The sequence below is a fragment of the Argiope bruennichi genome, chromosome 2 (genome assembly GCF_947563725.1).
Source record: "Argiope bruennichi chromosome 2, qqArgBrue1.1, whole genome shotgun sequence".
Classification (NCBI taxonomy): Eukaryota; Metazoa; Arthropoda; class Arachnida; order Araneae; family Araneidae; genus Argiope; species Argiope bruennichi.
The window spans coordinates 87,372,049-87,385,516 of record NC_079152.1 but is presented as its reverse complement, the minus strand read 5'-3'; the positions used below and the strand labels follow the sequence as shown (position 1 = coordinate 87,385,516).

Here is a 13,468-nt window from a genome sequence, read left to right as displayed (position 1 = left end):
ATGTGTTATGTTTCTACATACACACGCAAGCATGGTACAGAAAATATGACCTAATATATCAAATTTGTAATACATATATATACTTTGGAAATTAGGAATGTAAACCTCAGAGATAATTTAATTTTTAATTAATAAAAAAATAAGTAATATTTTAGCACATTTCTGCAATGACTTTCGTGAATAACATTGTACAAAAAGGATTTTATGACAAAATTCAAAATAATTTCTTTATTTTGTGATACTAATTTAATGTTCGATCAACTTTTTCCTAAATATAGAATATATTTAGAAAAATATTTTTTTCTTTATTTAAAATAATTGATTATATTATGGCCCTGAAAGCCATTACTATATCGCCAAATATTTAATCGCCATGTTGAAAGCAAAGAACTATTCTTTTAAAGATCTATATAGTTTACAAGACAAATAAAAATTTAATTTTTAATATAGCAAAAGTCAGAAGAAAAATGAGGAAGGTGATTTCATTTTTATGCTACTTGTTTTCATTAGGAAAATTCATATATGCGAACATATCTAAAACTATTAAATTAACTTGGTTTTAATATCCGAGAAATTGAGGGAATTGAAGTCATGAAATTACTTCTAAACAATTTAATTAAAATAAATATAATCAATATTTCAGGCGAACCAGGTGGTAGCCAAAAGGCGGCTAGAATAGAATAAAAATCACATTATATATAATATGAGTTTTAAAATCTCCATTTTCTTCAACTACTATCTGCATGAGCTGCATTTCGAAAATTTAATACTTTACTTCGCTACATAAATTATTTATTCAATAGGGTAATTAGCAACCGCATCAAAGTACGATTTGCTTTATTTACTTTTAAAAAACATTTTTCAGGTTTATTGAAATGAATGATCAGATATCCATTTTGTACATTAAAATATTTTAAATGTTATGTGATATTGGAGTCGCCTTTTTTTTCTATACTTATATGTTTTTTAAAAATCTTATTTACTGATTGGATTTATTTATGTAGTTTTATAGAAATATTTTAGAAGAAATAGCAGAATACTTCATTTTATTAGAAACTAACCTTTTTCTAATGAAATGTTACTTAAAATAATGCGTAATTTTTCTGTGAAATATACTTGTAGAGATATATAATAATTTCTACGAAGTTTTTTTTTTTTTTAATTTCCTCGTTTCATAATTCAAGATTTATATGTAGTGTAATTTTATTTAAACAGCTGTTTATCTTTTGTTAAATAATTACATAAATGCTTTCTGCAGGATAAAATGAGTTACTTAAATATAAAAGTAAAATAAATATTTTTGTTTTTTGTATTTATGTTTAAACGATGAATCAAATATACAAGATTAAATAAAAGCGTATACCACAATTTAATTGTATTCCATATTATTAAAAGCAAAATTAAGAGAGAGAGTTAAGCCGATTTTTTTCGAAACTAATCTGAAAACAAAAGCAAAATTCTTAAGCAAATGAAAACATTTCTATCTGTAGCAGGTGCAAGGCAATCTGTACGAAACGTTAATCCTTTGTTTTTCATTTGGAGTCTCATTTAGATTCTGCTAACCGTCGAGCAGAAAGCTGGTGCACGCGAATTCTCATTTATTCCAAAACCACCTGCACTCTTTTTCCTCATTATGTTTCCGACAAATGTATTTAAATTATAGTGGACAACATTTTGATTGTTTTTTTTCTCTTCTGTTTTATTATTTATTAATTTTTTTTATTAGAGTTATTATCAAGAGTCATTCGTAGTATCAGACTTCCCACATACTTTAGCTACTGGTCTATGAGAAGTTCGGGATTTTGTTGTGGGATTACATTCTGTTTGATTGTCTTACAGCGGAAACAAATAACATTTCCTTAATCGCCTCTTAACGACTCTCTGCATTTACCTGTTGTTTCAATTTAGAGTTCGTAATGAAATAAACAATGAGGAAAATTCACGTTTTGGTAGGAGATGAAAAAGCAATAAAATATATTATTAGAGGTTAAGTTTCTTGCTAACAGCTTATTTGATTTTAATGAGACAACAAGAGATAAAATTCTGCTTGAAAGGTGCTGTCAACAATTTTCGAAAATTAAGAATTATATTTTGATTGTAATTTAATGTAATTTAAATATGTATTAATTACAAAAAAGAGATATTTAAAACTGACAACGCGTGCATTATTACGCTTCGTGAAACAGCATTAATATAAGCCCGAATATTTTTAATTTTGGAATTGGAACGTTTTCTTTCAATGATCCTGCTTCTAATATTGGTTCATTTCAGAAATATAGATACATTTTATGAATACAGGAATCATACAAGAAAATTTATTATTACAAAAAAAATCATAGAAACTTTATGTAAATCATTACTAAAGTTTACTAAAAATTATTACTATGCTTTAAAAAAATATTGAATTATAGCCCATTTTTAAAAATTGCCTGAGAAACAGTTGTCAAATATGACATTGTTGTTTTAGTGTTTCTTCACAGTTTCATAACATTTTGTGAACAAGATTTTTCTGTTAACGACTCTTAGTGTTTTGAAACTTTTCTATTGATTGAATTTCCTACGTATGTGGAATCAGTTTAACATATATCATTTGAAAATCACTGGCTAAATTAGAGATAGCAGATTCTTCATGAAGACGTCTAGTCATGAAAGATCCGTAAGTCGCATTATGAGAAAAAAAGTTATTTGTTGTTCGTTTTGCGGCAGAGTTTCAGTCGAAGTGTCCAATGGAGTCATCATGACTTTATATTTCCATTCCAGGATTTTAAAAAAAAAACAATGTATTTAAAAAGAAAGATTTACAAACTGATGGATTGCATTTTCTGAAACATTAAGAATAATTATATTTACTTCACTTACCAATTAGTGTCTCTTCTCGTAATCATCTACTTTCTGTAAACTTGAATTATCACTTGATGTAATATTAGAAACGATTAATTCTTCATCAAAAATTATTAGATATAAAAGGAGAAATTTAATCAGTTTAGGAGCTTTGGCTATTAAATTAATTATTTCTTACTAAATCGTTGATTGTTAGAAGTAATGCCTTTTTAATCACTTGCAATTATTTCGATAGGAAATTCTTAAAAGTTTTGACATTCAGTTTTCGGCGATTTTCAATCACAAATCATTTTTCATGCTAAATATTTTAAGAGGAATAGTAATTATAATTAAATAGAAGTAATTTATTGGATGAACTAAATGTATATTCCAAGAATTACTTCAGATAAAAGATCTCAGCTCTAGATGTTGTTAGGAAACAAGTACAAAGGCATTTTACATTTTGGCAAATAAAAGAAAGATCCATGCTATATTTTGCTCATAGTGATTACAATGAATGAAAAAAATGTTAATTGTACTTCTACCAAATATAAATTTCAGATAATAGTTATCTTTCTTTATGCATTTTTTGATAAATAGAGCTATTTTTGATGAATTTGTATAAGAACGTAACGGAGTAATTAAATGGTTCGAAAAATATTTACATATATAGTTCTGTATTACTTTTAAAAAATTACTGAAAAGTTTATTTCTAATGCAACTTCAATTCAATTTTTACATCGAATACAAATACATATCATATTTTTATTTTCAATAAATAACGTACATGATACAAAAACGAACATAAAATTGCTTTAGAGAAATATAGTTCTTAACTTTTCTAAACATATTCTAGGCAGAAATCAGACTTTTTTTTTGTTAAATGCAATCAAAAACCAACGAGAAATAAGTTTTCTTAGTTAAAGTGATGCACGTTGTAAAGAAATTCAATTTAATACTTTTAAGGAAGCGAATTTTCATTTTTTTTCCTATTGCTTACTTATGAGATAGAATTAATCTTTTGGAAATTTATGGTTAACCATAATAAAGAACGTCACATGTCAAAACAGATTTCCTACAGGTTGCGATTATACACACAGCTTACTTTCCTTTAATAAACATAAAATTGGACACACTTGCTTTCAAGTCTTCTTAATTAATGCCATAAATCATTGTTCATATATTTATATCCAAAATGCTTCATATATCTCATTCGTTGAATCGCTACATATTGTTTATCTATTGTTTTCAAGTTATAGATAACTAAAACAACATTAAGGATGAGAATTTTTCAGACAAATGCCATGAAATTCAATTTTAATCTAATAATTTAGCAATTTGATTTGAAAAATTGGAACTAAACGCATTTTAGACATTTTTGTGGAACTAAGAATGTCAAATGTTGTCCACAATGAATGAAAATTAATAGTATGGGGTCTTATATTGAAAATGTAGATGTGTAACATTTTGAACAAAATCTACTAAATTGCCTTTCTTTTCTTTTGTCTAACAAAATACGATTGATAACTTGTAAACTCTATGAGGTAGTAATGTAATATTGCATATAGTTTTATTACCAAAAATGCAGTTATGCATGAAAGTTACAACGTAGTTGGTTAAGAAGGAGAAATACAAAAGTTGTTGATATTTTAAACATTAATTAAAATGCTTGAAATCTATAAAGACTACTTTTTTAAATGTTCGATCTGATAGCCTTTTTACTGGGTTATACATCTGAGTCATGATTTTCAAAACAGTAGAGCTTTTCGTAACATTTCCAGGAGTATTGATTTGAATGCCTTCTCCAATACCGACAAGAATCTATTAATTGTGGTGAGTTTGCAGTTTAGAAGAACATCTTTCAGAGACCAAAGACAGAATAGTCTACAGGTGAAATGTCAGGAAACTTCGCAAGAATATGATGAAAAGGCATATATGCAGTTCTTATATCGGTCTTCATTTTTTTCAAGAAATATTTTGGTATTTTAAGAACGATTTGTAGTTTCGTCTTGATAAAGTCTCATTAGTAGGTGAAACATTTTGAAAATTTGCAAGAATATGGTGAAAATGCATATATGCAATTTTTGTATCGATCTTCATTTTTCCAAGAAATATAGTGGTATTTTAAGTGCGATTTGTTGTTTTATCTTGGTGACGTTTCAATGTTTGGAAATCAGAAAAAAGTTTTTTTTAGTAAATATTGGACAAACATTTGTCTCTTCTTAGTACATGGGACGTGCGTTCGGACGTGTTAAATTGATTTAAACATTTTTTTTTTTTTTACTTTTCTTATTTTTAATATTCCATTATAAGAGAATCCTATTTATTTTATTTGTTTTAAACTTGTTTACGTGTTTGTTAAGAGTAAATTCATTGCACATATACATAATCGGTTATGAAAAGTTATTACTATATAATTGTTTTATCTATATTTAACTTACCAGTAATTAAAATGGAAAACATGCTATAGAATTGTCTACGCTAAAATTGTAAATTAATTAACGAAAGAAAAAAAATTACTAATTCCATTCCTTTAAATAATAGTATGGCAGATATTTGCTAAAGTGATGAGTTGTATGTCGATGGCAGTAATTGCATTAAATCTTCTAAGAGCAGCAATGAATAAAATACACTAAAACAAGCGATTACCTATTTTTAATTTCTCTCGTATGCCCTGATTAATCTGTTCATTATTTTTGTACTCCTGCTTCCCCCCCCCTCTCTCTCCCCCTTACAATCAACCTTTTATCAAATAAGTTTTTATTTATAATTTCAAAGGTTTTGCTTATTTAAGACACAAATGACAATGAAAAATTTACTTGACATGACATTTATAGAATTTCTTTTTGATTCCGTATTTTATTCCATATATGTGCATATATAAATTAGTACTAGCTACCCCGAATTTCCCAAATATTCCTATTAGTTCAAATGGAAATCAAAAACAATGTATGCCTTGAGCGTAGAAAAGAATTTAAAAATATTACTATTTAATACTGAATCTTTAGAACACACGTTCAGATAATTCTAAAGAAATATTCAAATATAACTAGGCCATATGTTTCAGGACTTGAACATAATGGGATTTTCCCATCCCACAGTTCGAGCCTCATGTACTATTGTAAAAGATGTACTAACCACACCCAATTCAAAAGAACTAATCAGTTTTCAGATGTCTTTGTTATAGCACCAAAAGAGGTACTAAATGGGATTAATGTTGATTGATTTCTTTATACAGAAAGAAACGAATGGTGAAATCCTACCATAAGGCCTCGAAGACATGAAGTTTGTAGAATCCATCCTATTAATTTCACACAGAATATACATCCGAAAAGTCTATTGCATGTTCACAATGCACAAAGGAGTTCTGATTCAGAACAATTCTTAATGTTGAGTCTTTAAAACCTACATTTTCTTTAAGATCCTATAACGACAAACACGCAAAACACAACTTTTCCAGTTTCTTTTTCCGGACTTCAAAATAATGAGGTTCCCCCAGCAGCAAGCTCAAGATGGTTCCCCCATCACAATAAGAAAAGACGGGTATTAACCGCGCCCTAGTCAAAACGAATTGAAAACATTTTTTCTTTTATTTATTTTTTCCCCATTCACCAGGCCTTCATTCTTTTCCCTTTCCTGTTTTTCGGTACCTTCTCGCGTGTCTCCCGAAAAACGGGCAATGGGAAAAGGAGAGAACTGGAAATTTATTCCAAGCGATTTGAATTTAAGTCGGCTCATTTTCAGAAACACGGTTTCTCCCCTATCATGGCACTGGAGGATGGAAGCAAAAAAATAAGCAAAAAGCAAAGTAAAGAAAAGAAATCCTTCCGCATACTAATGTGCGAGGGAAAAAGAAAGGGAAAGATAGAGCAGCCTAAGGACGGACATTTGCATACTAGAGGGTAAATAACGCCGAGTTATAGCCTGGAAATTTCACAGGCGCCGTCGCAGTGCTTAAGAACACTCATACTTCCGTGCCCATCACCTTCCAAGGTTCCCAAATGACACAGATCCGGGATTTGGGGCCGGAGCACCATCGGGAATTTATGGTGAGTTAATTAGATGAAAGGCAACGCAGAAGAAATTAAGAAGTCCTCTGGAATATTACGGATTTTTCCGGTAGATTGTCGATTTATGATTCACTTTCAATTTAGGGAGTGACGGAAGAACATTAGGAGCGGTGACTTTTTAAAAGAAAGGCCATAATTGCTCAATTTTTGTTTGTAATGACGCCTCTTCTTTTTTTCACTGTTGTTGGGAGACATTTGGAAGCAAATGGAATGTGAGGTTAATGCTATAAGCACATAACCCGTTTTCATTCTGTTTAAGGTGTTTGTCTTAATAGCGGAGAAATTTAAAGATATTGTAAAAACTTGTGCATTCCTACATAGTAATTCAGCACCTGAAATTTGCTACAGTTGTGACAAGAAACATAAGCAATATAAAAGAAAATAAAGTAAACGACTTACTAGATATCTAGTTTGATGTCCGTCGTGGGGAATCAGAAAATCTGCAAAAGAAAACAGAAACCATTAAAAAGAGTACATTAAAAATACTGCATTATGAAACCGATAGTTATATAATACAGTTTATTAAAGAAGCTATCAAAATAATGCATATATATTATTGATACTATTAGGGCTTTTATAAATGAAAGTTTGTGTGCGAATTAATGTAATTGAAAATTTTATAGTACGACTAATGACATAAGCTATTAAGGTAATGGAAATATTACTATTACGCAAGTAACATTAGCATTTTGCATTCATGTTAGTATTGATATAATTGAAAGTTACATAATGCATTTTACAGCAGAAACTATGAAGGTAATGAAAATTGCGTTTAATAGTAGCTATGGCATGCCTTTATGATTATTGATGTGGATAATTATTAGTTTTTTAAATAACAAATATATTATTAATTAAATTTTATCAAGTAATTGCACAGCATGAAAAAATATTAGACCCAAAATCGGATCTGTTTCAAAAACTGAATTGTAAGCCTGCAATATTTGTAGCACTATATGCTTCTTAGGTAATGTTAGTAAATAAGAAGGAGAATAACACGATTAGATTTGAAGTGCAAAAGTTCAGTAGTTTATGCAAAAGATATATTATTTAGTAATACGTCATAAAAGTAACTTAACATCGAATTACTTTCTATTTTCAATTGTATAAATCCTCTGACTGCTTTAAACCTCATGATGCTGTAATAACGAATTAGTTTTTGAGATATCGCTTAAATAATAAGTCGAGCACTGGAGTCAAGTCTCTGCAACAATTCACCACAGATCAAATGGAACGACTTTTTGAATTGTGTAGTAACTTTTCATCAAATAAAAATCTGCCTAATCTCTCAACTGTCTTCTCCTCCCGTAGGAAATCAAATTTATATTACAATACCATCAAACGAATCACTTCAAGATTACCATAAAACCATCACCAAAGAGAGCGCAATTTGAGAAATCCCGAAAATATTTCTGGAGACAATAGTTCGGGACGCGTAAATCTTGGAATCAATTTCACTTTCATTTTGTACCACTTAAAGCTCCTGCGTAGAGATTTTTACAACTGAGTTTTACGACTCGAATTATTTTTTTTCCTACCAAATCACTCTGTCTTAACACTAGAATACGTACAAAATCGGCAACGTAGCACATCGGTAGGATTTTTTTTTTCTCATTGTTGAACCGAGTAGCGAAATTCGTCTATCGCTGCTTTATGACGTTCATTCCTTCTCTGGTCGGACGTTTAAGATCGCATTTTACGATCGGCGATCACACTATAGGGATCAGCGCTCGTTTCGCTATTTGAACCTTACGACTATTATTAAACTCTTCTATTTATGTCCTAATGCTGGTGACGTTTGACCCTAGAAATGAATTCGGATCCATATGACTCCCGAGAAAGGGAATCATAAGCTTTTGTGATGTCAGCGATCATGGGGAGATTTCACTTCAGAAATAAGTTATGGTAAAATAAGATTGCTTTCATTTCCAGCAACTTGCTATCAGCCATTCGGGGGTATATAAAAAGAATTATTATAGAAGAATGCGCCAATCAAACAACTTGCAGCATCATTCTATAAATCATTGTGAAACGAGAATTTTGATTTGATAGGGCCGATTTATCAAGCGAAGTATTCATACTATTTAAGTTAGCTGGGTTAAGGGGTTTTTTCTGTTCGCCAATTTTACTGCAATCATGCAATGAGAGAAGTTCTATTTAATTTATTAATAGAGAATTGACGCAAACTGAAACATTGCGACCTTGGCTAGTTAGTTAAACATCGCAAAGTTATAAATACCATACAGAAATTCATATCTCCTTAATAATATAGCATAAGAAACTCAGCCGATATTCACTCGGCATACCAATTCCTTTTTCACTACTTTGTTACATGTTCTGTGTTAAGTAAGTTACAGAGTTTTTTTTTTTTTTTTTAAATATCGACTTTTTTAACACTTCCTATATCCTCGATTAAAAGATATATAATTACCGAATCGAGTTTATTTTCTCGGACTACGAGAGAGTATTTATTGAAAACCATTACTCAATCGTTTCAGATACAGAATTCAGAAGTTTTCCTCCAAGAACAAGAAAGACTAAAACATTATAAAAATGTCCTTGAGAATATCTGACTGATTTTTTTATGGATTATTAATGAAGTTTAGAATGAAAAACAAGGTTTTGGAACATTGTATGGTTCAGTGATTATAAACTTTGATTTTTTATTCTGATCAATTTGTAATTAAATACATTCAAATGTAAATGAAATATTGAGGTTTGTGTTCACTTATAATTACAATACACACTCAAATTTCCTATTAAGGTTTGTATCAGATTTAAGAGAATATTGGGTTATTATAAATTTTGATCAAATGATGAGGATAACACCTGAAAACCAGACACTAAAAATATTTATGATATCAAATTCCTAAACAGTATCATTTTAAGGAATTATTTCCAGTCTTACTGCTAATTAATATCACACTTCTGGCCTTCTGTAGCACTAGAAGCGCAATTTTAATTGAAAATCGAAACTTCATACAGTAAATTGACATGAACCGATTATATTTGTTCATGTATTATGCCCACGCTTTACTGATAATTTCTAAATGAAACAATAACTTATACTGCATTGATAACACTACTTTGATTCATTTATTTTCTAGTAAAAAGTAACACAGTGGTAAGAGGTTTGTGCATTTTCGAAGTCTTTTCTGTCTTTCTTTAGCGTTAGTAATTGCAATAAAAATAATGTAATATTTTTCTTGCAAGCTTTCAACAATTAATAAAAAGCGATGATTTGAAAAAATTGTTTTACCGTATCATATACGCTAGCTACGGCAATGCCCATTGTATTTGATTTTTCACTGCACATTCTATTATAGACAGTGGCGCAGAATGAGCTTCATCAACCCGTGGCATAGGCCAAATGCGCCTAAGTAAATCATTTAGGTATTTAAATCCAAAATGCTCCAACATTCACAAAAAATTTAAAGAGCTTTTTAGTAAGAAAAGATGCATTATACCGGATACAAATAGCAAAGTCACACATATATATTTTATAGTATAATAACCACATTTGTTATAAAAGTTCTTTCATGTTTACCACTTATTGATACATTTTACAACATTTATGATATGCGTCGACATAATTAGTTACCCAATTATCGAGTTAGACAGTGAATAAAATATAAAACATAAATCAACTTCAAATTAGAACTAGAATGATAGTGCGATGATATATATTTTTATTGAAAAATTAATAGAATTAAAAACAAAACTACAGTTTTTAATTACAAATTTATTTGTCCATGTTTTTAAGAGCAAAATCTCCTATTTCCAGAGCAATGTCTAATCCAAGACTTTCAAAACCTCTTTTTCTGTTCTATACTTCTTTGAAAATCAAAAATCAACCAAACACTCTACTGAACAATAAATTATACTTTAATCTTTGTAGTTCTTGCAGCTTTATATTGATAAAGTAAGAATTAAGTTTTGAGTCTAAAAAAATTCTACAACAATTTCAGTAAATCTTCAATTGCTGTACGAGAAAATATATTCTTCAAGCCGATCAAGAACTACAAATCCTCTAATTGATGGCATGTTGAGAAAGTTAATATTTTTCAACCCACATAGCAAACTCTGTCGTTTAACACCGAACGTACTAAATAACTTTGAGTAATAAATTTATATACCGAATTTCAAGGTTCAAGATTTAGATTTCTTACGTTATCTTACTAAGCAGTTATGAATTTATATACGGTATTAATTACAATATTTGATTTGTCAGTCAAGGTTGTAACGTTTTTGCTTGCAACCTGGTTGCTCAAGGTTACTTCTAAGAACAAGAGATGCTTATTTGTCTTTTTATTTCTAAATTTTTATTAATGGATTTATCCAAGATGTAATAGACCGACTGGAAATAAACTATACGGCAATTGTAATAAATATACTCACAAACAAGGAGCAATATATTACAAAACAGATAAGTGAGTGTTATATTGTCAATGGAAGAATTCTAAGGTTCAAGATAGGTATAATTTAATTAAAGAATAAAGAAAAATGGAATTTATTCTATCATTATTTATGATTATTTCTGAATGATAGTACATTAAATATTTGTGCAAAACTACAATTCCAAACGAAGAATCAAACTCCATTCAAAGCACAATTGAAAGAATTGAACTCTCATAACATTTAAAATTATCATCAATAAATTATCACCACAATAAAGCATCACAATCCTCAAAAAGATGGCTGCGGTTAATATCCATTTAAGTATATAAAAAAAATTTGAAAATAGAAAAGTGCATTATTAAAAATGCATACACACGAATATGTAATTCAATCATAAAAATACTTCAAAGCATTTTTATGAATTATTATACGAGCTTTAACAACACGTTTTTATTGTCTAGTGAATTTCATGCTTTGTCGTTATGAATAAATTATGCTCAAAATTGATCCAGAGTATAAATGTATTTATTATAATATTCAATTGGATACGCAACATTTTGGGTTAAATATACAAAAATGTACATTGATTGATTACTTTATTAAATTCATGTTTCTCGAGATAGCACATGATGGAAAGCAGCACTCCGAAATCGGATCATGTAGCAACGAAACTAGCAGATAAGCACAACAAATAATGAAACACCTTTCTGCTAGTAACCAACATTTATGTTCCTATTCACTTAGGCAAAAGAGAGAGAGCCAATAAATTGAAAATTTATCCGTATAGTGTGATATATTGTAAACTGAATGAAAAGTTTACGTGTTGTTGTTTGATATACATTTTTCTTTATCGAGTTCCCATAGCAACTAAAAGGAAGCATAGACAAACTCTAATTGAGCAAATTCCATTCCATCATCTTACATAGAAAAAGAAAAGAATGATCAACTAGTTTCTCATATTAATTCAACATATTTCATTGAATTTAATAATTTTTGAAATATTTTACATAAAAGTTACTAAGTAACTAATATAAATGATAGATTTGCTCAGTTATAATTAGAAATTAATATATATATATATATTATTTAATTCTATTTTTTTAAAAAAAGTTAAACGCAATTTAATGTTGTGTAAAACAATTGAAAAATATTTTTATAAGCAATAATTTTACATTATTGTTGAAGATAATTATCAAAATAATAATTTTACATTATTATTGTTGAAGATGATTATCAAATAATAATTTTACATTATTGTTGAAGATAATTATCAAAATAATACTTTCACATTACTGTTGATGATAATTATCAAAATAATAATTTTACCTTATTATTGTTGAAGATAATTATCAAAATAACAATTTTACATTATTGTCGAAGATAATTATCAATTATTGGAGTAGAATTATTTTCAGAGGATAATATATGCTGAATGAAATAGAACAATTAATTTTAGTGGATGTTACCAAATGGACAGAAAATAATAAAACTTCTGAAACGATTAATGAATTAAACATATAAAAATTCAATAAATTATATAAAAAATGCAATTAAAATAATTATGGATTATTTAAATAATTTTTCAAATTCTTTTAACTGCATTTAAATAACCAGTGATATCTCCCAAACTTTCTCGCATACTTTTTAATAAGCTAGGCATGCCAGAGAACAATATTGGCAATTACATGGCAATATTGGCTTACACGGATTTACATTGGACAATAGTTACAAAATATTAACTTTTGTCATGAATTTAGCATTTTGGAATTTATCGTGTCATCCTTGGCGAGTTATTTGGCGATTAAGCCTTGGCATGGGTTACTAATATCCAAAAACCGACTTTGCATATTTGGTGCGTTTTTCTCAATGGATTGAAGCAAAAATTTGACACAAAACTGCGCTTGTAACCACAAAACGCAATATCATATGTGTTATGTTTAAGATATTGCATTTTTGAATTATCATGTTTACTTGTTTCTAAGAGTACATACCGATAGACAGTCAGCCCGTATTTGGATTTTGCTCAAATTTGATAAATGTAATACACTATAGATGTTAAATCTGTACACCGAATTTCATATATATTTAGCTCTCTTCATTTTGTAGTTATCGTACTCATATTCTATCAGCCGGACAGGCGGATTTTCTCTGAACAGAATTTACTCAAAATTTGACAAAAATCT

General features: G+C 28.8%; 1 protein-coding gene across 1 annotated transcript in view; it reads right to left on the bottom strand.

The window, feature by feature from the left end:
* LOC129991361 (plexin-B-like) overlaps nt 1-13,468 on the bottom strand; it is a 454,065-nt gene that overhangs the window by 271,241 nt on the left and 169,356 nt on the right. Inside the window, exon 4 of the mRNA XM_056098226.1 lies at nt 7,290-7,330. The gene's annotated coding sequence lies outside the window, so the exon portion shown is untranslated. The remainder of the gene's footprint in view (nt 1-7,289; nt 7,331-13,468) is intronic.